This window comes from Falco naumanni, chromosome 7, assembly GCF_017639655.2.
Source record: "Falco naumanni isolate bFalNau1 chromosome 7, bFalNau1.pat, whole genome shotgun sequence".
In the NCBI taxonomy this organism is placed as follows: domain Eukaryota; kingdom Metazoa; phylum Chordata; class Aves; order Falconiformes; family Falconidae; genus Falco; species Falco naumanni.
In genome coordinates, this window is record NC_054060.1 from 58,624,915 (window position 1) to 58,652,605 (window position 27,691).

Genomic DNA, 27,691 nt, shown 5'->3' on the forward strand with positions numbered 1-27,691 from the left:
AGAAGGTTCATACTGTAAACAGAATAGCTAGTACGCTTGAATATTGGGACTGCTAGAAAGCATAGTTTTAAAAGAAATGTTATACCTAACACAATGAAAAAGCAATTTTCCAATATATTCAAATCTTTTCTGAAATCATGGAAGTATATGGCAGGTAGAGAAATGTGGCTAGATAAAGAAACAAGAGATGGACAGGAGTAGAATAGAAACAGTAGAGAATATGAAGAGTAACTTGAAGGTTCCCATCATGGTCTTGAGTAAAAACAGACTTTTTTTCCTAGAAATATAGCTGCACTTACTGGTGTTTTTTTTATTTCTAGTAACTGGGGAGAACTTCATATTCAGAAGTCATTTGGTAATTCCATACTTTTTCCCATTTAAAGATATCAAAATAAGTTTCTGAGAAGAGTCTGAAGAGAGTGAAAACTCGTATCTGTGAGCTTTATCAGGTTGCTGCTTGAAGTTTATTAAGGGCATGAGTCTCATTCACCAAGACAGCTCTTCCAGGTCAATTAATACTTTGGAGTGCAGCTAGAATTAAATCCACGGAACAATTTACTTGTGTGTTATATCAGCCTCACATTTTACATGCACAAATAAAGAACTGAAAACCTAAAAGAAAAAATCTTTGTTGTTGTTCAACTCTGAAGGCACTTAAAATCTCTGGGCACTGAATTCTTCAGCATTCATTTTGCTGAAGTGCCTTCATTTTGACAAGGTTGGGTGTCTGCTACTTAAATTCAGTTCAATTCTGCAAACTAAACTTTTCTCCATCTTATTAGAAGGGCCTCGTCTAAGTAAGTCTAGACTGTATGTGGCATAAAATGTTACATATTTTAGGGAGCTCATTCCTTTTAATCCAAAATGCTGAAGATTTACCCAAAATTATTTCCCAGGCTCTTGAGGTACAGAGTCAACCTCTCTTGTTGAGACTATGCATGAAATAATGATAACAACATAGCTATAATATTACTATATAACTATGTGTATAGTATGGTTATTTAACTATAATGTTAACTATCATAGATAAATGCATTGCACCAAAGGAAAACATCAAGCATGAATCAGTATGACTCTATGCCAGGTGCAAGGAGCCTTGCCTGGAAAGAATTACATCAAGGTACTGACCTGTGCATCGATGGATATATGAACTTTTTTCTCTGCGTAACATGGAAAAGATGTAGGGTTTTTTCTCCGTAAGTTGAGTGGTCTCAGCTCAATGTTACAAATTCATGCTAGTGGTTGCTTCTGCTCTTTTTAATTATTCTGTGCAAGAGGAAACTGCTCCAGCCAAACAGTCTTCAAATGTACTCTTATGATGAGTGCACCAAAAGTATGAGTTTGAATGCTGTCACACTAGGGAGACTTAACGTTACGCTTCTCACCTCTTAAGTGTCACACATTAGGTGTTGCCTAGGAGGCAGGCAGAATTACTGATGGACTGAGAAGCCTGGTATCACTCTTTATGAAGATAAAGAATTCTCTTATCCACCTTCAAAAGCAGAGCTCACAGTGATGGATTCCAGATCAAAGGAGAAGACTGCTCACTCTGCAGCCATTTCATAACAACTGTACTCAGCAAATTGGCCTTTCTGTTAGGCAACTCATCAAGCCATATATTTTATACAGAGTCAGATACCTTATTCAGATATACCTATCTTAGTAGCAAGGCGCTAGAAAAGTTCAGGAATAACAAAAAGATCTTGCAGTCCTGTTGGCAAGAACCATTTTCAACCCAATTCTTAATGACAAAGTTCTCTTATCAAATACTTAAACATATTTTTATCTTTGAAGTATGTCATGTATCTCTGGCTTTAAAGAAATATCTCCTTATTAAATTTCAGTGTTAGAAAATAAAAGAATTTTTAACAGGATTGGAGCCTTCTGATGTAGCTGAGGTCCAATTCTACTTCCAGTTCTGAGCTACTGAACTTTTGTATATAAAAATCAATTCAAACCATACCTGTGGGTCTGCAACAGTCTCACCATGAAACCAGATTCATTCAAATGCAAATCTCTTTCATTCCTCAGTGCCATATGAGTTACATACGGCACAAAGTTCTCAAGGTCCTTGTAATCTAATTTGGAAACCAAATTATCTGGAAAACAACATTTCAGGGGAAAAAAATACAAGGTTTCAGAATTTCTTTGGTTTGATTTACAGCAAAATCACAGTCTTGGAAAAACTTTTTTTCATGGAACTGGCTCTTATCAAGGTCAATATCCAGAAAGGATGGATTTCATTTATAATGTAGTAAAGCAACACTCAGTGTTGTCTCAAATTCTGAGAAGAGATATAAAGTAGAATTCCAGGTAATTTTATTACTTTTTTTTTAATGTAGGTAGAAATCTTGGGAGCATGAAGGGGGGAAAAAGGGAAGGTGATGGGGACCCATTTTCTTTTTTTACTTGGTATGAGAATCTTTGGTTTGCTTTTTGCCAAAATCATTATGTTTCCTCCAAAAGTTTTGGTATTCAGAATACTTCAGTCCTCTAAATCTGAAGCCTGTTTAGAAGGGCTTGTATAATTTCAACAGTGTCCTGTAGATCTCTAGAAGTTCTCTAGTGACTCCTTCACACAGGTAGTTAGACAACTAGCTTGAAACCATCTAAAGCATTCTCTTCAAGCCACCTGGACTTTCATCTGCTACTTCAGGCCAAGTTAATCCATTACATCATCTACTTTAAAGGCCTACGTTCCAGAATTATTTCATTTCCAATGAAAAAACAGAGCCCAATGGATGTCTGCATACACAGAAGGAATCGTGCTCAGGCTGCCACATTAGCACAAGAGCCCCTAGAAAGTTGTCTGGCTGAGCCAGGTGGACCCAGGTAGCTGCAGAGGTGTCTCTGGCTTCTACACATTCAAATGGTTTCATGTGTCAGTGCAAGGACCATAACTGTACCTCCAGGCAGCCATTTCCTCCCATGTTATAGCTTTGGCTGCTTGAAACCTCTCCTCAACCATAAAAGGAAAATTCCGTGCATTTATACATGCATAATGTAAAGAAATTACAGTAAAACTTTAGTATATATTTTGTTACGTAATACGTGAAGAAAGCATACCCTTTAAAAAGCTTTGCTTTTTCAAAATTAAATTGCATAAAAACAGCATGCTGAAGAAGGAACTCTCTAAGGAAAAAAAAACTAAAATAATAAAAAAAATTAAACATATGAATCAAACACTTTTCATTCTAGGTCGGAAAAGCTGTATATAAAACATGCTGTATTACAAATGAAAAGGAAATCTAACGGAAGGATTCTCTCCCAAAGTCCCAATCTCATTTCCCTCACAAGCCTTTCCACTTAGAGAGACAGAAAAATACATATTAAGAATAATGACTGGAGAGAGCTACAGGGGCATTCACCCATTCTAGGTTTGTCCTAGATGTCTGTTAGTATGTCGTATGATATGAATGAATCTCTACAAAGATTACTTGGGAAAGTACTTCAGAAACATGGCATAAAAGAAAATTTAGCGCATAAGTAATTCTACTATTAGTACATAGCATATGTTGCTTTTATATATACATACATAATCACATACATTAACATACAATACACTAAATACTATACTTAGATCCCTGATTTCTTTACTAGGTGGAAACATATCTTTAGTATGCACTAATATTTTTAAAAGTCCCAAATTCCCAAGGTCCCGATATTACATTGCAAAGCAAACAAAGAAATCAGGTTTCAGACAAGGATTTTATCTTCTATGAAAAGTATTTCCAACTACTGTTTCAAGACATCACTTAAAATTAGAGCTGTGAAAATCCAGTGTACATTCACTCTCACAGACCATTTGACAGTGAAATATTTCACTCCTATCTAATTCATATCTTTAATTTTCTGAAAACCTAATAAATCTCAAACTGTTCCTTCATAGTGATAGCATAATTTGTTGATACATAAAAGAAAGACAGGAAAATCTTTCTGGTTTCAGAAACTCATCCGAATCCTTCTCTCCACATTGTCATTCTGTATCCAGGGATTTCCCAATATAAACTAAACTTGTTCACTCTTCCTGCTGAAGTAATGTCAAAGGTCTGCTTCTGTACATAAGATATAAAAGAAGAAATGCAGTTAAAATTGGGCTTACATCCAGTTTATAGAAAAAATAAAACCTTTTCTCTCTCCTATACTCTCTCCTACACATGCCTACCATCACAGACACTAAATACATTCAGTAAGGGTTGATTCCTTTATCTATTAAAAAAAATGTTTCCATTTTTTATGAAGACAGAAATTCTGCTGGAACCAATGCACACAGTTGCATTATCTCAAGTTTCCCACTGTATTTTTTCACTCTAGCTTAATATCAAAAACGCTGAACTCCCACCGACGTCTCAGGCATAGAGTATGTGATACATTTCATGTCACCGAATGGTTGTGAAGGCTGGAAGAAAATCCATGACTTCCCTGTAGCCTCTCCAAAAACCAGCAGAAGCCTCCAGTTTACTCACTGCCTGTTTCTTTGCCTGCCAATGTTAAACGTCCACTGTGCCTTAAATTCCCAGGAAATGTCTAGAGTGGTATGCAAAGCCTGCACCTCAGCAGCTCTAGAACCACAAACACTCTTTTCCCCCCCTGTGATTTCTTTAACACCTCACTTTGTCATGGGACCTGCTGCGGCTTGAAATACATCAGATAAACCAAGAGAACTGGGTAACCCACCTCTACAAAGAGTTTTCTACAAGAATTTTAGGTGAAAGTGAAAATTATTAAAGGGAATTTATCTTCTGATGTAAACACAATTACAGGTCTAATTCACCTTTCCAGGCTTAAAATTTCATAATTCCATTGAATTCATTGAAATAATGTCAAAATAAAATTGTACTAGGAATACACTGAGGGTGTTCGCATCAGTGGGATCCCTCAGCAGCAGTGAAAGGAAGTAGGTGCTTATTGTCTAGCTTCAGCTACTTGAAAGAAGGAGGAAAGCAGACATATTATTTAAATGGATGCATAATATTAGGTTTAAAACTGTAAAAAGTTACATTCAGGTTTAGTTTAAGGGAAAATATTATGAATATGAGAATTTTTTTTATTGTGGCGTACTCTACCAAAGGAAATTAAACTTCATTTTGCGAGTGTCTCTGGCCAAAATTGGTACCAAGTTTGTGTGTCCGTTGCTTAAGATCAGAATTTAAAGATGTTCAGTAGCATATTTCTTGGCCTGGGTTAGAAAAGCCTATCTTTCCTACACTAGAGTTGTCCTTGGTACTTGTTCCATGAATGGCTTTTGATAATAAATGAAGAATGAGGTTCACAGTGGAGATGAGCACTCTCATCTGCAGGCACTTTTTTAAACTGACTGAAGATTGGTCAGGATTAACATGATTTTAACTTCTCGGTACCTGAATGCTATTTTCTGATTCAGAACCCCTAGATATTTGTCTTCTGACCAGCTGGGAACGAGATAGTGAGTGAGCAGAACTGAAAGGGTTAGCTTAGCTGACCACTGCTTACTCACACACATCTTCAGGCCTTAGATTTCAAACACAACAGGCAATAACCTCTGATCAGCGGAAACCTAAACTGGCTTAATGTGCTATATCTTTTCTATCTTTACTGTCTCAGGATCTTGGAAACTATTTGCTAATTTAATTTGTTGTGATTAATACATTGTTCCAGTGTCTCCTGCTGTTACACTCTGCAGGAGGATTTAGTTATAATGATGGCTAAACTGAACAGCAAATTTTAACAACAGGAATTATAGCACCATTATGCAGAAATGTCTAGCAAATTATGCAATTGTATCTACCACAATATAAAATTCAAATATATTAAACCTCTCTTTGTTTCTCTGAAAATGCTAGCCTGGGTGTCAGCCAGAATACAAAATTCACAAAGGCAATTTAATTTTTTAGGGTTTTTTTAATCCTATGGGCTTTTCAGAAGACTGTTAGCTGAAGGTCTAGGTCTATATTAGCTCTGTTGAGAGAAAAATTGTATTTGCTTATACAAACTGGATGGTTATCGCTAAGGTTATAAGTAACATCCCAAATATGATTCAAATGTCTTAGAAACCAGTGCTAATAAGCATACATTCCAAAGTGATTTATAAATGCACAAAAATGTGAAATTATCAAATCTGAGGACATTTACAAAATGAGCAGCAGAAGTAGTAAATGCTCATCAGACACTGAAAGGCACAAACAGGCGTATTTTTGCTCTAACAAACTCTGACTAGAAATGCACATGAATGCAAAAAAGGTGAGAAAATAAAGGAGTTTGTGACTGTAATTTGATAACACTGCAAACATTTTCTAGTGTTCTAAATAATTTGCCAAGTGACGCATGTTGCAAATAGCAAGAGACAAACTTCAAAAGCTTTTCTGGCCTTCTGCATGCAAAGCAGCCAAGTCTTTAATCAACTCCCTTCTCCCCACTTTCCCTAATTCCCTTATCCTAAACTATTTCACACTTTACTAATCCCTACAGCTTGAATTCCTTGGGGTTTTTTTCAACCCCAAGTTCCTTCCACTGCCCTGTTCCCCTTCCAGCTCCAGCACTCCTTTCATCTTTTCTAATAGTCTTACTACAGGTCTTTAGCCATCCGCAGTGACACTTCGTAGGCTCAAAGTGGCAGCTGTTACAAACTTAAACTCCATGGGGTTCTCAGACTGCCGTCTTCAAAGGGCACTCCCTACCTGTCCCAGAACATGAGGAGAATGAGTCTGGAGGAAGACAGAATGGTGCGCTTCTTTCGATCAGGCCCACTGTCAGTTTTTGCCCCCTTCTTCTACTTCGTGTTTTATCACCATCTGCTGGCAGAACCTCGAAACACTGCTCCGAGACTTCTCCCTGGATCCTCCAGTGCTCTGGGCTCTGTGAATTGGTTGGGAAACCACCAACTGCATATCAACCCTGTCTCATGGTTCTGCTGCTGCTAACATGTGTTGCAGACTCAAGCAATGTCATCTTCTAGTGAGTGACAACATCTAATTCTGTATTGTACCTGATCTAACTCCAGTGAGAACAAGTCCTCTTCTTTCCCAAACAAAGCAGAATTAAATTAATACAACCACCTACCCTGCGTCACAACCTTCACTTTGCCCTCCCAAATTTTCCAGATTTCCAGTGCACATTTCATCACCTCCTGAATATGACTGGACTGCTGTGTGGTCTCTTCTTCCAACCTAACCTTTATCAATTACTAGCAATATAGAAAGAGGTGTATGTGAGGAGGCAAAAATAAGAAAAACAAAAGAGATATGTTGTCTTTAGGATGGGACACTTGCGATAGAAGTAAAATGTATATTGTTGAAAGGAGATATGTGAAGGATAATAGGTAGTTCTAAGTATGAAGTAAGGATAGCTTGAATAACTTGGTTTTATAGGTTTGTGCTAGACATGATGTGTGCATGAGTAGCTACTCAGGTCACTTATTTCAAAAAATGGTCTGTGTTTCAGCATTGTGTATCTGTGATTCCAACCAGATTTCAGGCAGCTTTCCAATGTGGAGATCAAGGTAGGTTGCTAATTTCACCTCACTTCCATGGTGGCATTTTGACACGATGTTCTTGTGCTTGCATCAACTAGAAAATAACAACAGTTCTCTGGATAGTTGAAATTTAAACCTGTGAAACTATTTCTTCAGAAATTTATGCATTCATCTTTGGGGAGGAAAAAAACCAGCTGATTTTATTCATTTCTTCACGAAGTCCCATATTAGAACTCTCTCCAAGGACTCATTATGGGCTCTTGTGGGCATATGTCTGCACTCAAAATAAAAACAAAGACATTTTCTTACAGAAATGCCATGCTTCTACAGTCTCCTGCAGAGACAATTATAAACTACCATAATGATTTATTGTAACAATTTTAATTTCTAATTTAGATTATATTATAATTTATTATAAATATTATGACAATTACAAAGATAATTCAAACTCCTAAACCGACAAAGATTCTGTTGCCTGAATTTATGAATTAAGCCCAGTCATTAGGAGCAAGGCTTAGAGACATGGGGGTTTGTCTGTGTCTGTGTCTGTGTATCTGCCTTTTAAAGAACTTTTAACTCTCTGGAAATGAATAGGACTTGGCAGCAGCTATACAAGCCATAACATTCTGATTTCAAGAAACTTCATTTAAATCTATATACAGAGTGTGCTAGACACTTTATAGCCTATCTATGGCTATAAAGACTTGGTTCATGTCCCAGAGAGTTTCTGCTCTCGCTTGAAGACTTGATGAATTGAGTGAATGGAGAGAATGAAGAATAAAGAAAGCTGAGTTTTATAAGATCACAACTATACAGTTAATATGAACAAAGAATAATACTTATTATAAATTTGGAAGATGTATTTGGAAAGGAAATCCATATGACTCAACAAGAAAATAACTCCTAATATGCTAGCCTGTATGTTGAATTAAAATTAGAATTTATATAAGGTCTTGATTAGATGAAAGACTTATTAAAATTGTAATACTCTGGGTTTTCTTGACTGTTGTTGGATTATTGGAGGTTTTTTCCAAAGAGGAGGTCATGTACTTGTTGTACATGGCTTTTCATTACCCTTTTGAGATTTCCTGGATATGAATAAATTTTTATTATTTAAAATTTCACATCATTGACAATTACTTCTGAGGAATCATATCAGCTCTTCACTTGTTTTGAATTCTGTCATTTGCCTTTTTTGAAGTTACAAAAATCAGCATCTATACTGCATTATTTTTTATCTACCTTTATATTTTAACCAGAGATAAATAAATAAATTTTCTGAAGTAAGAAAGAAACAGTCTCATTGGTTTGGATGAATCTAGCACTTCCTAAAGACCTCTTCCAGAGAATATAAAGTCAGGAAAATAAAACAATATGAAAGACCTAAAAAGACAGCATCATTTTATGTAGTGTTGAAAAGCAAAGGCCCTCAAGCAGGGAAGGGTAAGATTACAATCCATAAACACTTTCAAGGCTTTCAAAATAATGAAGGCATTTATATAGCCAGAAAGAATAGTTCTCCCTACTGAAGGAACCAGTGGATAAAGGTCTATGGTCTGTTTTACTCACTAGGTCAGACTAAAAGATTATCATAATGCCTTTCTGCCCTTAAGCCTGTAAATTACACTGCCCAAGGATGGTGATTCAATGAGACATTTATACCTAAGGAACAGTTTAACTGAGATATTAAAAAAAAAAAAATCTCAACAGTAAAAGTCTGGATATTCATGTTTTTAATGATCCCTAGCTTTCCTCCTTACCTCCATCCTTCCCCTTTCTTCATGAAGAAAATAGAAATACCTAAAAATAAGTACTACTGCCATTCAGCACTGGGAGTAACATAGAATCTGTTGATGTCCTAAGAACTAGAAAAAATTATGGCAACTCGCTTTTACACCAGGGAGAGATATGTCATGTCACAGGCGCCTTGTCATATCTATGCTATACTACATTATTTTTCAGGAGTCATAACCAGTCTAGAGACTCCATAAGAATCCTCTACCAACAAAAAATATGTCTGGTCATACTGCATCCAAAGTAGTACCCTCATGTTTTTAAATGACGTTGTAAGTTTTGTATTGCTAATAAAAAACAAATGGCTAAAACAGCACAGTGAGAACTGCTAAGATTAAGTTGCAAACATCTGCACTCTTTCCCATACCTATTTCTTCCTACTAAAATTCAAGTTGAAAGTAGTGACATGTCCCACCTTCAGCAACTTAAAATTACACACTGTTGAAGGAAGGTTAGATTAAGAGGTTGGCAAGTATGTTGTATGAGTAATACTGCAGAATGCAAAGGTCAGACTAGGTGACCCAAAGGACTTTTTCTCTGCTTCTAATATCTACAATTCACTGACTTGTTATTTTTCCGCAGACACTTCAACAATTCTTACTTCTTTGCTTCTGTACTTGTAACCCAAAGGAAAAGCAGTGATGTGAGAGTCCAAAACATAAGAAGGAGAAATTCAGAAATATTGTACATGTAGAAAGTGACAATACATGTTTCAGATACAAATCAGGGGCCAGATTTACAAAAATATCTGCCAAAAATGCAAATATGTGCTTGCTGAGATTTACAAAAAAATAGATAACGATACTCTTGAAAAATCTGCATCTTAGTGTCTACAAACACCCTTGTAATCCACCACAGGATTTGGGGGTTTTTCACTATCTAAAGAACTGAGCCTCTCTGGATGGTTTTCAGGTAAATAAAGTGAAAATCAAATGGATGGGTGCATGCATGCATGTATAACACTTGATCTGAGGAAATGGCAATATAGTGGGATTACATAAATAATAGCTGTGCTTGAAGTATTTTCAGCTCATGGATGTAACTGGAAGTTAAGCAAGGAAACAAAACGTTGCTCATATGTACATATCACACTTCACAATACCCACAGAAACACAGTCTAACTGATCTTAACACTTAGCTGTTTGCTGAAAGAGAAAAGAGGAGGGAGTCTGAGAGGGATGGAAAAGAATTCCGACACTCAATGCAGTGGTGCAGTGCAGCTCACAAATATGCTTCCTTTGCCCTGAGAAGTATCGGTGCAGTGTAAAATACATCTGTCCAGTTTTCTAGTGTTGCACACCTTTGCCATTTTGTTGTCTTGGTCTTACAGTCTCATCTGATGTACAAGAAGGTCATCTTTTTAGCTTTGGTTGGGTACTTCATATATGATACAGAGGAAATACAGACATCTCCACATCTCATTTTCAGCAGGGTAGTCTTTTGTTTACCAAGCTGCTTTTTAAAGGCTTGTTTTCAGGTTTCCTGAAAAACATTCTCAATCCTTCACAGTTTCTTCCTAGCTTGATGGTCAGTCTGCATTTTCCCTTCCCTGTACTGCCCACACCGACTGCCGCTACCCTTTCCCCTCAAAAAGACTGTTTTGTGGATTAATTTTTGCCTGAGGAAATTGTATGAGCTTCCCTTTGGGTAACCTGCAATGCAGCGGGACGCACTGCAGCCCATCCTTTCTCTGCTAGAACAGATTGTTTTACTCTAATTCTTTTCCCTTTCTTCATGTAACTCTACCCATACCAGGGAATAAAAATTGCTAGGAGGCATCTAGTTTGATATTTTGCTTTTGCCTGGCTGCTTGTAAAAGACTGTCTCTGTTACCGATACATGATACAGAAAACGTTCTTTAAGGTTACTAGGTGCTTTGCATAGTGGGATATAATACTTTATTATGTAAACTCAGTTTTCTCTGAGACTTCAGTCTTTAAAAAGCTGCAAATTACTGAAAAACATCGTGTTATTTTGTGTTTAATTTTCTTTAGACACCAAGAACTTCTAGCTCAACACAAAATTGCTATGATTTGACCAGCATATGTAAGTCCACTTAAAGATCAGTAAGCAGGTTTCTTTCAGATAAGTTCTTTAAAAGGTCACAGCTTGTACATGTTCCAAGACCTTTCCTAACAAATAGTAACTCCAGACAACATGTAATTATCAGTTTATTCAGGATTTTGTTTAAAACATAGCTGGGAATGACATCAGCTTTTACAAAATAATAATGTTGTAGAGATTGTTGCAGAGAGCTTGTTTAGAAAGGGGGAAAATGGCACCATTGCTCCCTTGAGCCCTCGCAAAAAAGTCTTAAAGTAAATTTATCACTTTCCTTGGGAAGGCTGTCTCTAGGTTATGGAGTTCTCTTTTGCAAAAAAACTGACAGTCCCCTACCCCTCCTGGCTGAAGCTGTGCTAAAAAGAGATTAAAATTGCATGTATCATTGTGATGGAAAAGAAATAAGAGGAAGCCAGAATGCATGTTTCTGGAATGTAATGCTACTGATCAGTTCTGAAAGAATAAGAACCAAGGTCTCAAGGTACATTTCCCATGTAACATAAAATATCTGTGCTAGGAGCAAGAATCAGAATAAAGGCATCTCTGCTCTAGCATAAACAAGATCTTAGCTTATAGAGCCCTGACTCTCCCTTTCTTGCTTTCCACTGCAGCTTTCTTCTCCCAAAGTGCAAAGGTAACATATGACCTTGTTATCCTTCCCTACGGGCCCCGAGCTAAGAGCAAGTAAGCCGATCATGAGGATCAGACTTTATGAGATGCAGATTAAAAATCAAAATGCTGCCAAATCAAAACAATAAGCAACTACTTTGTCCCAATACCTGTGAGTATCCAGTGCAAGTTAAACTGCAGAGAATTACTGGTCATGGCAGCTGATCTTTATTTCCCTGAGTGGAAGACTCCAGCTTTGATTTTAATATTTTCCCGTGTGGTTGAGTGGCCATAGACAAGTCTGACCACACCTGCTGTGAAGGTCTCTTCCCCATCACTGAACAGGGAAACACCACCCAGTTTTCCCACTGCGTGTGAACATGCTGTGTAGAGACGTCTTTTATCATTGTCACTCTGCCACAATGTTATTTCCTGTATTATTTAAGTTCTGAGTGTATCAGGTCATCAGCTGTGCAGTCATTTGTCAGAAAGTTGGCTTAAACTAATCAAATACAAAAGATTACAGCCTCCACATTAGGGAATATCAGTGCAGGGAATCTGCTCGGTGCCACCTGTTCTCTCTCCTACAACATGTAGCTCTGTAATACGCTATTATCATTGCTAGCAGCCAGCCATAAGCTTTGTATTGAATTGGCATGGCCTCAGGACTGAAGTTTGCCAGGCCTGCTCTGCCTGAGCTTTCCTGACCTGCCTGCAGCTTTGTTTTACTTGGTTTAGCTGTAACAGCAATATTTTTAATTGTCTAGGTCTCTACGGCCGATTTGTTTCACTGTTGTTTATCTTTGCATGACATCACCATAGCCATAGAAAATACAAGCCTGAGGTGTAAATAGAGGTCTTGAGAGGTGAAGACAGGGGATGTGGTGAGGAGGAGTACCGGCATGGGATGACAACAGATGGGGCACAGACTGGCTCTGGAGGCCCCACAGCTGTACAACTCCTCAGTAGTCCATTAACGACACACAGACCTTGAGATGGCCAAAACTGAGCTTAACGGTAACAAAGAGTGCAAAGAAATAATATCTAAAATACGTAAAAGGTACAAAGTGTAGCAAATTATGATTAACATGGACCTGCAGACCAACAAAGAACTGAGGTGTACAAGCATGTTAGCTAACATATAAAAAGATCCAAGTTGATCCCACAATGAAGAAGAAATCATCAGCATGAGCATCACATCCCTCTCAGTGAAGGCCTCCAGGTGCTGAGACCTCATCGTAACACTCCCCCCTCCCCTCACCAGAACAAAAGCACAACATTTAGGACCAGAGGAGCAGAGAAAAGGTGAGTATAACATCGGGAACAGGGTAGAAACTAAGTGTACATATAACAGTTCTAACTGTCTCATTATTCCTGCTTTTGCTGTAATAACTACATCTGGAACAATAAAAATTATTACATTCTTAAATTGCAGTTATCTAACAATAACATTTTGGCTTTATATATATGTATGCATATGCATACTTCAGATGCTCTTCCTCTTTGCCCACGAAACAAGACTTTGAGCATAACATGCTGGCTTCTGAGGGTTCGGTTCTCACTGGGAGCAGCTCTGTGGGTTATACTAGATCTCTGCTGCTAAGGGTCTGGCAAGGAATTCAAGTAAAACCAAGAAATCAAAACAAAAAAAATCAAAATAATTTCCTACGGCACAAACAGAAACTACAGATAAGTAGTTAAAATTCAGGCACAGCATTCCAACACTACTGAATTTGCATGGTAGCTATTTTAATTGCTATACTTTATTAAAATTCTTTAATTCTCTTCTCAGCAGATATTTAAGTTTGAAAAAATACTGCAATAATACAATGCCACCTAACCGGCTTAGCATATTTTGCTGCACCAGAATATCCCTAACTGGATGGCAGTCCCATAAATTGTGGTTTTGATATAGAACCAAGAGGGACTGCAGTTCTGAGAATTCTTCTGCAAATGTCAATGACAATATAGTTGGAAATACTTTATTCTAGGCCTAATGTTCTAGCAAAGAAAATCTCCCCAGAAGTACTCTGGTAACATATATGTCGCAGCATGCGTGGCAGGCCTGATGGAATGAAACAATCCATGGACTAGTTTTATCCTGCTGGGCAAATTTTTGTCACTGTGTGCTGAAATCCAAAAGTGATTAGCATACCAGAAAGACATGTGGTGCCATCCCTAGCTCTTTGTCAGAAAAGAGAAGCTTCATTTTAGGTAGCATTTCAGAAATTTTGGAACAAGGCAGGCTGGTGAAAACCCTTGCAGCAGTTCAGTCCAATGTCAGCCCTGAAACCAGTATGGGAGCCCCAGATTTCTCAGTCCCTGCTTACCAGAGGAGAGAAAAAGAACACAAATAACAGCTTTTTAAAAATTCACAATTGTAGAAGAAAATAAGCCAACTTTTTTTTTTTTATCTTTGCACCTTCTGTAGTCATTTGCATGAACATAACATGGTGTAAAATCACCCCGACGGCTGACAAAAAAAAAAGAAAATTTTGAATTGTAGCCTTGTTTATTGATTTTGAATAAAATAAAAGTATATCACTGTCTCTGGAGAAGAGGTCAAATGCTTCAAAAGCACACACATACATTCAGATGCACAGTGAGGTGCTACCTGTAACTTTAAGCCCCTAACATAGGCCTCGAAGGAGTGCAGGTTCCTCATATAACCAGTGAAAAAAAACCCAGGTGCTTCTAAAGAGTGATTGAGAACATTTAAATTAAGCTTAGCTGCCGCCTGGTTTCAGTACCTTTAATCGCCCACTGGATGTATCTCTGTCCTCTACAGAGGACACGTGGAACTGAGGTGTCAAATGTGGGCACCTCCACAGGCTTCGACTGCAGGCACTGAAAATAATTCTTTTTCTGCAACCATGGTGTAAACACACATTCAGCCCACTCTGCATGTGAAGAAACTGCGTGTAGCACTTGCCATTTTTTGTCCTTTAACCACACAAACTGGAGATTGAAAATGTTTATCCATTCCCATTTTATATTATTTAATGAAGGTTTCACTGTTTCAAACAGCGGAAGTGTATTATTTCTATTGGAAGTTGTTTTACAACATAAAGGTTCTCTCAGAAAAGATTTTCATCCCTGTTCTCCTGTTTGATGTAATGGCAAAATATATTCCTTTCTATCATGAAAAGTAATTCCAGCAATTTCTGTCGTGCTAATGAGCCACATTTTCAGAAATATATTAGCACATACTCAACCATTTGTATCATCAGTCAGAAATTCTAAGTTTTTATAATTTTTCATCATAAATCAGTTTCTCCTACCCACTGAACAAGCCTATTTCTTTTCTTTTCACCACTCTTTAACAGAAGACACTTTTTTTTCCTTCTGTTATGGCATGTCCATCACTTACCATTTGCTCAAAACACAGTGTTGCTATGAGCATTGCTTGGATTCCTCCCCCTTTAGTTTTCTTATATAAAGAAAAGTTGACTGCCTGTAAAATGGAGGAGTACCTGTAAGCTGGAGTAGGCTATACATGATGTAGTTTCTGGTTACAGTCAATGTTTCTCATAAAGCCTTTTTGTGCTACCTTTTACAGATCACACCGTATCTACATAGTCAGATGAAAATCCTTCCAATAGAGTAAAACAAAGTGCAAGAATTGGCCTTGGCCATAATACTCACTTTAAACCATCTCCCCTTACCTCAGTTATCTTGACATGCCTGATCACAGGAACCTCCAGGCCTCCTGCTCCACACTGGGAGCACTGGTTATATTCCAAACGTTCAGGTTTGGCATAGCTAGCATAACAGTTCCCCCTTCATCTTTTATCCTGCAGGACAAGGCGCTGATACAGGTTACTTTTAATTTCTCTCCCTAATGAACGCTATTCATAAAGGTATGCCTATGCTACTCAGCTAAGTACTAATATGTAGCATAAAGGGTACACCAGGTCTTTAATCTACTGTTAGAGGGCACCAAATGGACAGCATATCAAGAATTACATTTAAGGACAACACAGAAAATCCTGCATTCCCAGCGAAACCTTCTTATGTTGTTACTAGTGTCAGTATATGCAGGTTATTAATTTAGCCTTCTTTTCCTTCATTCCACCATTATGTTATGGATGATCAAATGCAGTATGATACTCCATGAAATGAAGCAGACTCATTTAAAGCAATATGGTGAGATTACTGACAAAATTATTTCCAACACAGGATAGGAATATTCCTTTCTCTGATATTAATATTTGCTTTTAAAAAAAATCCAGGTCCTTTATCAGTTCAGAGTTTCCACATAACTGAAATTAGCAGCATTAATCTTCTCTTCTGCAATCTAAAACATGTATAAAAATTACACAGCGATATCCTTAATACCATCCATTTTCCAATTCAAATGCTAAACTCGACTCTCACACTGCTACTTGGACACATTACTCTAGCGTGGCAGATTTGTCACTATAGCAGGAAAATGCTTTTCTTTTGTGCCTTGACTCCTTTTTAAGTCAGCTGAAGATCATGTTATTTCTTCCCATTTTAAACACCGAAAAAAAAAGGGAAATGTAGGGTATGGAGAAAACAGCCATTTTCTTTTTTCTAAAGAGTGCATTAAAAGATTAGCAGCACACAGGAGGAAAAGCACAACGATGCTGTAAAATAACCCAGTGTCCTGTATTTAAAAATGAAAAAGATTAATACAAATTCATTCCATTAGGTTAGCTTGCTTTTCTTCTCACAGATACTGGCAGCTAGGATTTGCATAAAGTAGAACTTCACTTTTGCTTTGCCATATTCTGACATTATGAGCCTAACAAAGGCTGCCTACGATTTCCAGGTCTTTTTGCCCTTCAAGTAAACTGTAATAAGCAAAGGGAAGATGCACACAAGGGCCCCTGCATTGAAAGGCTGCTGCTCCTGCGGCAGGAGGAGATTGCCATCTACTGGTCTCTGGCCTCTACACGAAGTCAGGCAAAGGGTACCGAGCGAGGCTCTGTGCAGTGACTTTCTTTAAAGCAGATTCAAGGCATAGATTTGCATAAATAAGCATTTATTTGAAAATAAAGCTAGGCTATGTGGTCACCTGTTCCAATCTAGCCGTACAGGGATTTGATGTGATAGATGGCAAGTAGCAGCTGTATGATGTAAAGTTCTGCCATTTCAAAGATAAGGCTAAATGACAGCAGTATAATAGTACAGAGATTCTGATATATGTATAGGCCGCATCGTACATCTCTTCCGAGGTGTAATTCTTCTGAATGGCACAAGAGTGTCGCTTTGCCAGAAAAGCATAAGCTGGAAAGCAGGACTGTGCAGGCAGCCTGAGGACGTGCTGTGTCTCCGTGGCGGCGCGTGGAAGTCTTGCAAGTTTCTGCATTGCTTTGGTCTCCTCACTACAGCAGTGCGGCTTTTGGCACAGGGTGTCATGTGTGCTGCAGAGCACACTCAGCCCTGCCACTGTGGCTGCCAGGTAACCTCCCATTCTTGGGCAGTGATGCATAAAAACACCCATGACATCATGCTTCTGCATAAGATATTCCTGCTTATGACTGCTCGGCTCGCTTCTCTTTTTGAAACTGTGTTTTCCTTGCAGTGCTGACAGAAAGGCATGGATGCCCATTCACTGTCTAGTGCAATTGCCCATGTAAATTAGGATAGTGCTAAAATACCGCACTGCAAACAGAAGCAGCTGACACAGGCACATACTCCATCTCACCAGTCCCGCTCAGGGCCACTGACCTCTCACGGGATAGACAGACAGTACGGCAGCACTTAAATTGTGACACGGCAATTGGCCACTGGATATTTTTTCAGAGTCCTGGGAGAGAAGCACGCAGCAATATTGTGGTCCCTCTTCGCTCCCCGCAGAGCTGCACACAGGCTGCACAAACCCAGGCAAACACACATGCTGCACTGCGCTTTTGCATCACACTTCTCTGTCAATTTTCTGGCCCAATAGAAAAAAGCCTTGAGACAGCATAAAAGGCTTCCAAACAGGAATATAGGAGTAGTGCAGGTATAGCTGGTATAGAATCGATGAAAAAAATATTTTGCGTGATAAGAGTCTAAGGGAGCAGGGTATGTGAATGGCTATTCCCACACAGCAGCACTTGACTGTATTCTCCAGCATTACCAATAAATATGTGAGTCTCATAAAACCTAATACTCAGGAGTAACCCATTACTCCAGGGTGCCCCAGAGCTTAATTCAGCACCCTCTGACATCCAGCCTGCCTTCCTGGTTACCTGTGATCTCTGTGAAGAAGCTGCTGGGCAGAGAAGCAGGCTGAGAGAACTGAAAACCAGCAATGATTCCCTGACTGTGATGATACTTAATTTAGATGTAAGACATTAATCACTAAATGCAGTACTCTCTGCATTGCATTTCAGTTTAATAGCAGCATAAGCCTAAGATAGCATCAATACCCGCATGTGTGTGTGCACAGACGTGCACACCTGTATAGCTTGGAATTTCAGGTTTGGTATTTGTTTTCTATCTACAGCAGTACTTATTGAGAAAGCAGACTCTCAAGAAACAGGCATTTCTATGCAAAAGCTAAAGGAAATATTTCACTGGTATGAAAAATGCTTTGAGTGATTATTTTCCTTATTTTTCAATCACTGAGGAAAAAATTCAAGAAACTGAAATCCTGTTTTAAATGAAGCTTCAATCCAGCTCCTATGATAGCTATGCTGCCTTCTCTTCCTTAATATATTGTTCAAAATTCTTAATGCTACAATGCACTGGAATTAATGTTTGCAGTCATTTCTCTGTAACTATTCCATCTCTTTCCTAATCAGTATGCTGGATGACTGCATATTTAGTACATATCCCTTAGACTGATTCCTTCCTCCCAGATGAATTGTTTAACATTTTTCTACATTACACTGCATTTGCTACCTGGTAGTTCACTTACTTAAATGATCCAGAATCTTCTATGTTTCGGTTTGGTTTTTACCACCTGGTTGTTGATTGTTTTTTTTTTTTTCTTGGGGGGGGGCGGGGAGAAGAGAAAAAATACATAAATAAATGTAATTAAAACAATAATAAATATTACAAAACTCAGTCTTAAAAAGGTTTCCAACAGCTTCTGTTTGTTATCCGTTCTTTTCCCCAGCATAAGATCAGAATACTGTTTTTCATTAGAAACTAAAATGAATACTTTGAATTAAATGCATCTGTAAAAGTATCAAGACAATTCTGAAATAACAGAGTCAGATATAAATTGCGTTAATGTGTATCTCTTGGTTTTGTAAGCATGCATTTACAATCTATGAATGAAGAGTAAGATCATCAAGGACCCATCTTTATGTAAATTATTTATAGTTTTAGAACTCACTTAGAAGAGCAATGTAGCATTATTTTCAAAATGTGCATCTGACCAGTACTTACATATCACAGTGCAAAACATTTATGATCAGATATAGACACGACAAATCTAAGTCCTGCCCTATGTTGATCCCTTATGAAGTGTATTTAAAAAATGCTTTCACAGACATTTTTATTCTAGAAGAAAGAAATGTATGTTGTGGTGCCTATTACCTGATTAGGCTGAGATTTTATTAACCCATCTAATGCACTGCTCCTCTATCTGACTTCCATTTGCAGCAGCGCAAGTCGTGTTTCCCCTACCCTCTCAATCTGTAACCATAAGGAAGCTTTCTTTTACTTAGAATTTATTAAAGGGCAGAAACAGAGAAAATTCTCTCTACAACAGTTGCCCAACAAATTAAGTAGTAAATTGCTGTATGGAGCATGTATAGCTCCACCAACCAGACCAAGACCTCTGCTGCCCTATTTTCAAATGGTTCTTCAAATCTGTGTTCACCTCATTGTGTTGCAGCTTTTTCCAAGGTGGATGACATTCACTTCTGTGCACCAAAGGGGTTACTGGCCTTCTTAAGACTTAATACAAATATTACATGAATGCTATTCTGGTCTCCCCCATGCCCCTAAAAAGCCTGGAGTATGTTTTAATGACCCAATTTCTTTCGTGCCTTTGCAAAGGTGTCTGGTTTTCTTTGAATCTTGTTTTGATTTCTTATCACACAGCCTTCCCTATGGATGTTACCACTGGCAAGTGTTGCAGGATGGAGCAAGCTGTAATTTTTTACATTTGTGCTCCCTGCTTTAATCAGAATGGCATTTATATAAACCACTCCTGCTAGAATTCATCCCGCCTTTCCAGACCTCTCAGATCCATAGGCTGAATCACCCCAAATATGCGTGTGCTGCACATTCCATTTCCTCCTGTGCAGCCTTGCAGAAAGATCACGGTATGAATCCATGCCCCCCCTCTGTGCTCAGTGTAACCAAGGGGGACCCCACTGTGCACACAAGTCCAACCACACATGACCCTTCCTTCATGCAGCAGTCCAGTAGCCGAGAAGCTTGCAGGTTGCTGCTGCCTGGTTAGCTGCTTTTTTCAGTCTGTGCTAGTTCACAGTGGCATTACTGGATGCCCCTCTCTGACCACCATGAGGCTTTTTCAAGATGTTATTTACCAGCCTATACTGCAGCTCCTGTTACTGCAGTATCTCAATATTTACCGGCTTCATCCCTTCTGTAAGACTGGAAAATAAAAGGGGAAGAGTGTGGGCACAAAGAGAAATAATTGTGCTGACACACAGAGGTCTCGGGCAGAACAAGGCAGGGGTCCAGGTGTCCAGCATTTTAAACCAGCATCCATCTCACTTCATCCTATTTCTCAGCACTGTTTGCAGCACAAATCACGTAGTTCTACAAAGGACACACAAGGATTAGAAAAACAGAGGGAAATATATGCCTCTGTGTGAATGGCATGGAGATTAGGAGCTGACTTGCATCTGAAGGGACAGAGTTTCAGCTGGTATAAACTGGCCTGAATTTATTGACATCAGTGAAGCTGCATTATTTACACCAGCTTAAGATCTAGCTCGGAAGCTTCAACAACCGAACATTTCCAGCCAAATAAAAAGAAGGCTGCCAGAAGACTTGTTTATAGCTTAAAAATAATGAGCAGGATCCCACAAGGATCTAGGTAGCAATTTGTTAAGCTGTGAGGGCAAGACCTAGGGGTAAATCTGGGGCTGAAAAGCATTTCCATCCAAAGATTGCTGCCACACCAAATGAGCTACCTAGCAACACCAACAGACTCCCTGGTGCTAATGAATTTAAACATAGCATAGATACATCACCACCTATGGCTCCTTCCCTCCAAATCCCCTAGATGAGCTCCAACTCAATAAAATGAAGACAACAAATGTTTCTGAATCTGAAGCTGCATCCAGTACTCTGAGTTTTATCATTTTTACCCTGAAGTTCATTGCAAACTGCGCTGACTGACTCACACAATTTCTTTCTCTCAGAACAGGATCCTCCTGTCAGTCTTTATACCTCACTCCTGCTCTGCTCTGCATCACCAGCTTTGACATGCAGTAGCATGTTGGTGGAAAAAGAGAAAAAGGAGGAGACCTAACAAGAAATAATTTCTCTTTTGACCTGAGATTGTAAAACTTACGGAGCATTCTGGCACTGTGTAAGGTTAACATTACAGCAAATAGCATATCACAGCAGCCAAGTATAAAGCACTCTTTTTTTCTGTCTGTGCACTGAATGGGCTGAGTTTTTATTTCGTACTTCATTTACACCTTGCTGAGTGATGCCATAGAAATGGCAGAAGTTTCATCTCCTCCCACTTCTGCAGCAGCACAATATGTGTAACAGCAGCAGCTTCCACACTGCTCACTGGAGCTCAGGCCTGATGCCGATCACAGGTTCATATCTGCTTTTCCTGCATGACATTCTCAGATGCTAGAAAACATCTTTTATTTTCTTATTAAAGCTTGTTGCAAAATTAACAGCTGACTGAAAAGCTGCTTGAGAATTTTAATCACGTAAACTAAAAACACTGAGATTTTCCTCAAAAGCCCTTCATAAGAAAAATGGGAGAGCAAATTAACATAAAATCTGTTTAGGAAAATGCTGAAATGAAGAGGACAAGCATTTGGATGTAAGACAAACAATCTCAAGCAAGCAGAAATGGGTAAAGTTGTATATCCTTTGTTTATCAGTATTGGTTCACTGAAAATGTAACAAACACCATACTTGAAAGTCTAGAAACTTCCAAAGAGACTCAGAGAAAACGCATACTAAACAAGGTCAGAGGACTGTTAAGAACAGCCAGTACCACTTACAAAAGGTAAACATAGATGACCTGAGCCCTGAGCAAGCCCAAGAGTCCTGAAAGGTGCTCAAGGCCATCACTTTGGTCGACAGTTTCAAAGGCAGCTGATAAATCAAACAGAGGCAATGAAAGGACACTGCTCTCAGGCCAAACTGTTCTTCAGCCTGAAACTTTCAGAAAGCCTGTAGGATGGCCCACGAGGTTAGTAATGAGCTCAGAACTATTTTCATTCGAGATAATCAGTTCAAAACTGGTTGATGCTGGTAGTGACTGGGTACTGCTGCTTCTGCCGGCTCCAGGGTGTTCCAGATTTCCTCACGGTCTGGTTTGTCCATCAGTACAGATGCATTTCTCACAAGTTACCAAAACAAATGTCACTAATGCTCCACCAGCAGTTGCACTGAAGTGACCAAGAGCTGAAGCTACATATTATTTGAATAACTTACTCCCATATCCTGTCCAAGTGAAATATTTTTCAGGAAAACTTTCACACTACCATTCTACTGTGTCAGAGGGGTGGACAACAGGTCCACCATTTCAAACACATGTGTCAGTGAACCTTGCCTGTTATGAGCAGGAGGGCTGACATATTGGTTTGTGTACATTACAGTGAAATGGTGTTTGTAGAGATAAGTGGCAGAGATAGAAGCTCTGTGAACATTTGGGAGATTCTAAAAAAAGTCACTGTGAACAGAATGACAATAAAAATCTCAGTGTCTGCATGGCATGAGGGGATTATCTATCCACGTAAGAAGTATTCTGTAGGTAAAATTGTTGCATTTTAGTTAGATATACTTTTCTCTTTTAAACTTTCATTTATTCTAAATCAACTAAAAAAGAAAAATGCTTTGAATTGAAATCCCTAAAATTTCCTTAATTAAAAAATGACAGGTATTTTGGCTATATGTTTTTTTTCCTAACAATTCCTTATGTTGGGAAATTTATCAAAACTGATTCTGGACATTAAGTTCTGATTTCAACAAATAGCAATCTGAGGCAAAAAACCCCAACAATATTACCAGCTCAGTATAAGTATTAGCCACATAAGCAAATTTTGTTGCCCTTCCAAATTACAGTTGAAGTACATTTGCAAGGTATTGCAAATTACTATATTTAAAAAAATAACAGAATCAAAAAGGTATAGAGGATTTGTTCCCAGGCAAACATGCTGCAGATTTAGGAATCCTACATCCTAAAGGAACCCTAAGTTTAGTTTTCTTGCAGAACACAGCATTCTAAAGACTCGTGACTCCATCACACTGATGTCACAATTCTTTCAGAATATAACTATATTGTTTGTCAGTAACATTCTTTCTTGCAGAGCACCAGGACCTACACACGCACAGCAATACTCCCACCCTCAGCATGCTGCAGGGGCAGCCACATTTCTTTCATGGCTGCATTGAGAGGTATCTTATGGATCTCATCACTTGGTCAAAAAAAGCCCAAGAACTGCTTTGATACACAGAGCTTGAGTCTCTTGCCTGTGAAAAAGCTCTGATGCACTTTAAGACACACGCAAGACAGTACCCGGAAATTTGAACTGCCTGAACCAAAGCCAGACTGCTGACAAATCTAGCACAGAACCAGCAAAAGTGGCTTGCATATTAGTGAAAATCTGAGAAGCTGATATGTCTGCATCTAGATTCAATCCAACTCCAAAGCCTAAGAAGTCATCAGAATTCCCAGGGCTAAGACTAGAGAAATCCTATTGATATAGATGCCATGGATTTAAAAGCAGAAGCTGCTACTCAGATAACAGGGTCTTTGCCTCCAGGACAGGTAGGGATTCCATGCCACTCACCCACTGCCCCACCAAATCCCACCTGCAATAGCTCTCATGTGACAATTAAAGAAGCAACTACCCCATAAGAGTAAATGGCAGCCGATCATGTTCCCACTACCTGAACAGACTTGAAAAGGTTTGCACAGAAACTAACCGGATAGAAGAACTCAAGGATGCTTCAGGTGAGGAGACTGGCAAGGACTATAAGGTTAAGCCACTGAGTGAATCAAAACAGAAGAAAACATGTAAAGTGGTAAAGGGAAAAATATCTATGGAAAACATAAAAGACTTAAATGGTTAGCTGATGTGGAAAATAACTACTGTACTCTTTAGAATCCTTAGACATTATGGAAATATGGATCACAGCAAGCCTTTTGGAGTTTGATATTTTTACACAAAAAGAGTTCACAAAAAACTTGGAAAACAGTGGCTTAAGCACCCTGAATTAGATGAACTGAATGCACAGTCCTGTAACTCCGCCAGACGTTAAGGCCATAGTCAAGTGCTGAGTTGAATGGCCAGAGGTTTAGGCTACTGAATTTACGCAAAAATTGAAAGTGAGCATGGCAAAGTTGCTTTTAACTTTCAAATGCTCCTGTATCCATTACTTGTAAAGAAGAACTTGACTTTCTGGACATTTTCACACTACTACAAAAGCATTTGAAATGGTATGGGTTGATATTCCTGATGTTCCAAGATCCAAGGCCTTTCAGAGCTCTTCTCCTTTCTCCTTTCAACATGAAATCAATAGGAACTTAGAGGATATGTTAACCTTACAACACACACTAACATTAACAGCCACCAAATAAATTTTTTAGGCAAGCTGGCAGGGAAGGATGCTGCAAAGTCACCAAAGGGTTGATACAGTTTGAGAAATTAAGAGCAAATACCTTGGGCAAGAGGGATCAGCTCAATTAAAAGTAATCACAACATGTGAGGTTTGACATCAGTTCCAACATTTGGACTTCTGATTTATTCCACTTCTAATCCCTTTTGGTCTTCCTATGTGTTTGTACCTTCTCCAGCATAAATGATCCTTATCCAATTCAAATAAAATTAAAAGGCAGAAGTAGCAAAAATCTGCTTAACTCTAATTTTGGGAGCATGGGAAACAGTCAGTTTTCACGTGTTCTTTCCTAAACTAAGCTCAGTGACTAAAACAAGGAATACATTGTAAATGGGCTGAAACGCAACAGTCCTTTTGGTAGCAGAATGCAGAATGATACAAATGTGCTTCCTGTGGACTCAAAATCCATCAAAATTGTCATACAAAAATAAAGAACTTTATGGAAAGGCTGAAAAGGCAAAAAAGTATCTAAGAACTGTGCAAATGTAGACACTGTGCTCTGAAGGAATGTTGCTGTTTACAAATTTTCCTGGTAATGTCTGCTGTCTTGCATTTGTGACATTCTTAACCCTTAGCGTGTATGAGCATGAAAACAAAAGAAATATATAGTACTGGAAACATCAATCATATAATTGCATATTCAGCTGACTTCAGAAAATAAAAGAAAACGTTGACAGAAACAGGCATTTTCCCATTAAAATCTTCAGTTTATTCCAAAGCCATTTTTATCATCAATAACAGCAAAATTTCAACAAGATGTTGTGAACAGCTAGTTTTGTCTTAACTAATCATCACCTCTTCCCACACCCAGGAACAGCCAGCAATGGATGGCAATAAGATCCGAAGTTATGATGTTACCATCTGTGCCAGAAAAAATGTATTAACCAGAAATGCAATAGCTGTAAATTACTTGCAGGCTTATAATTTCTCTGTAATATTTCATAATTTTGAAATTAAAAGCACATACTTTTAAAAAAAATTATGCACATACCGGCTACATGGTGCATACACACATGTTCTTGCTTCTCCTTTCTTATTAATCCTGTTAATACATTTGAAGTCAGAAAATACATAAAGAGTAACAGTGCAATAAAACTAAGCATCATGACCTGCACTGTATTTACAAAAGAATAGCATGTCTACAGTTTTTGTAAATCAATTACTTTCTTTTCTTGTAAGGAAAAGTGTCTTTTTCCTATATGTATCTTCTTATGTCAGAAGAGATACTCATTACTTCCATCGCATAAATGACTTGAAAACACAACTAGATTCCTGGACTACAATTTTAAGGTCACGGGCATAAAACACTTCTTCCATCTTCCTAACAGTAATTTTGTGAAAGCCATTACTAAAATGAGAACAATTACATACAGTTTTGAAGCATTTGTATGTAAGAAAACTGCTTATCAGTGTCTAGACACTGTCTTCCATAAAATTCGTGGATCCACATGTTGCCTCTGAATGCTGGGTTTAGCCTTTGGATCTTTGTTTTAGCTGACAGATGTACATAATCTCAAACCATTGGTTAGCTCCCTCGTAGCTAAACAGCTCTTCAGATATGTGTGCCAAAACTATTCCAGCTGAGGGAGCAAATTCAGTTCATTAAATTTCCTCCAGATCTGGATGTTTTAAGTGGCAGCTTAGTAAGGATAAAAATTCTTCCTCTAGTCCAACTTTGTTCCTCTTGCTTGATCCAGAATCCAGTCCTATTTTGTTCCAGGGGTCACCAATGTCACAAATGTTTGAGTTCAGGCTTACAACTCTGAAGGCTTTGTTTGTAAGAATTTAAAATAGAGTTTAGCCCATAATATTTACCTTTTCTTCCTGGAACAACTGTTAGGCTGGATAAATAACAATTTTGAAGTAATATAATCAATGAAGTATAACAGAGTAAACGATGCAAAGCAACAGTTATATGGAAGAGCCATGTAGGGGGAAATGACAAGGTACTTTGCTCTATGACAATCAGATTATAATAACTCTGAAGATTGTAAAGGTTTATTTTGTTCCCTGCTCAGGTTCATATTTCAAAAACATAAACTCACATGGAAGACTGTTTGTGCATGAAAGCAAATTTTGTACACAATTATGCTTACATCAAAAAAAAATTAACATCGAGTGCTCCCCTTGTCAGATATGGAAGTGCTGCTTAAAATTAGTTGCAGAAACCCAGAAAAGGTTTCTTTTTTTGTGGCAATGATTTTTACATTAAATCTAAGAAATCTAATGATTATAAATAAATAAAATTTCAGTTGTAACACAAAGCATTGATCTTCACTATTGAGGACTGAAGTAATATTAACAGCAGATTAAGTCTCTCAATAGGTGACTAGGCTTATGATTAAATTTCTTTTGTTTTTGGTTAAGATTTCCAGTGCTGCCATGCAACAATCATGCTCCAACAGTGGCCCAGATGCATGAAATGAAAGGCTTCCAGTTCATCTGCTCCTTTGCCCCAGAAAGGGAAGACCCCTTCCAGCAGTAAGTTCAACCTTACACCGTTTGGCTCTGGGGCAGTAGCCTCATCACAACTTTTGGTTGAGGGCAGCAGTGGGTGGGCTGGCCCCGCTCCATCCTCTCCCCTTGCAGGCACAACCTGGCTTCTTGTGGCAAAGGCATGAGAGCAAGCTATGTGGCACACAGGGGAGCGATCCGGGTGGGGTAGGGGGCAAAATAGTTCATTCTCTGCTGTTGCAAAGAAGGCTGAAGGCTGCTTGTGGTGAAGGCAGCTGGGGACTGGCTCTAATCCTAGGGCAACATCAAAAGAGATGCAGGGAGAGACCCTCCAGCTGCAGTGCCTGCTCCTGCTGCAGGCCCCAAGGCAGGAGGGGTGACTACCCTGGTGCACACCCCCCACATTAGGTGCCCAGTTCACTGGCTTTGCCCCAGGGCACCCGAAAGAAGCTTAAGGAGAATGAATAGAGAATGAGAATCTGATCAGCGGTGCCTGAGACTGAACACATACAGGGTCTGAACAAAAAGCTGCCTTTTCACATAAACATCCTAACTTCAATTCAGCAG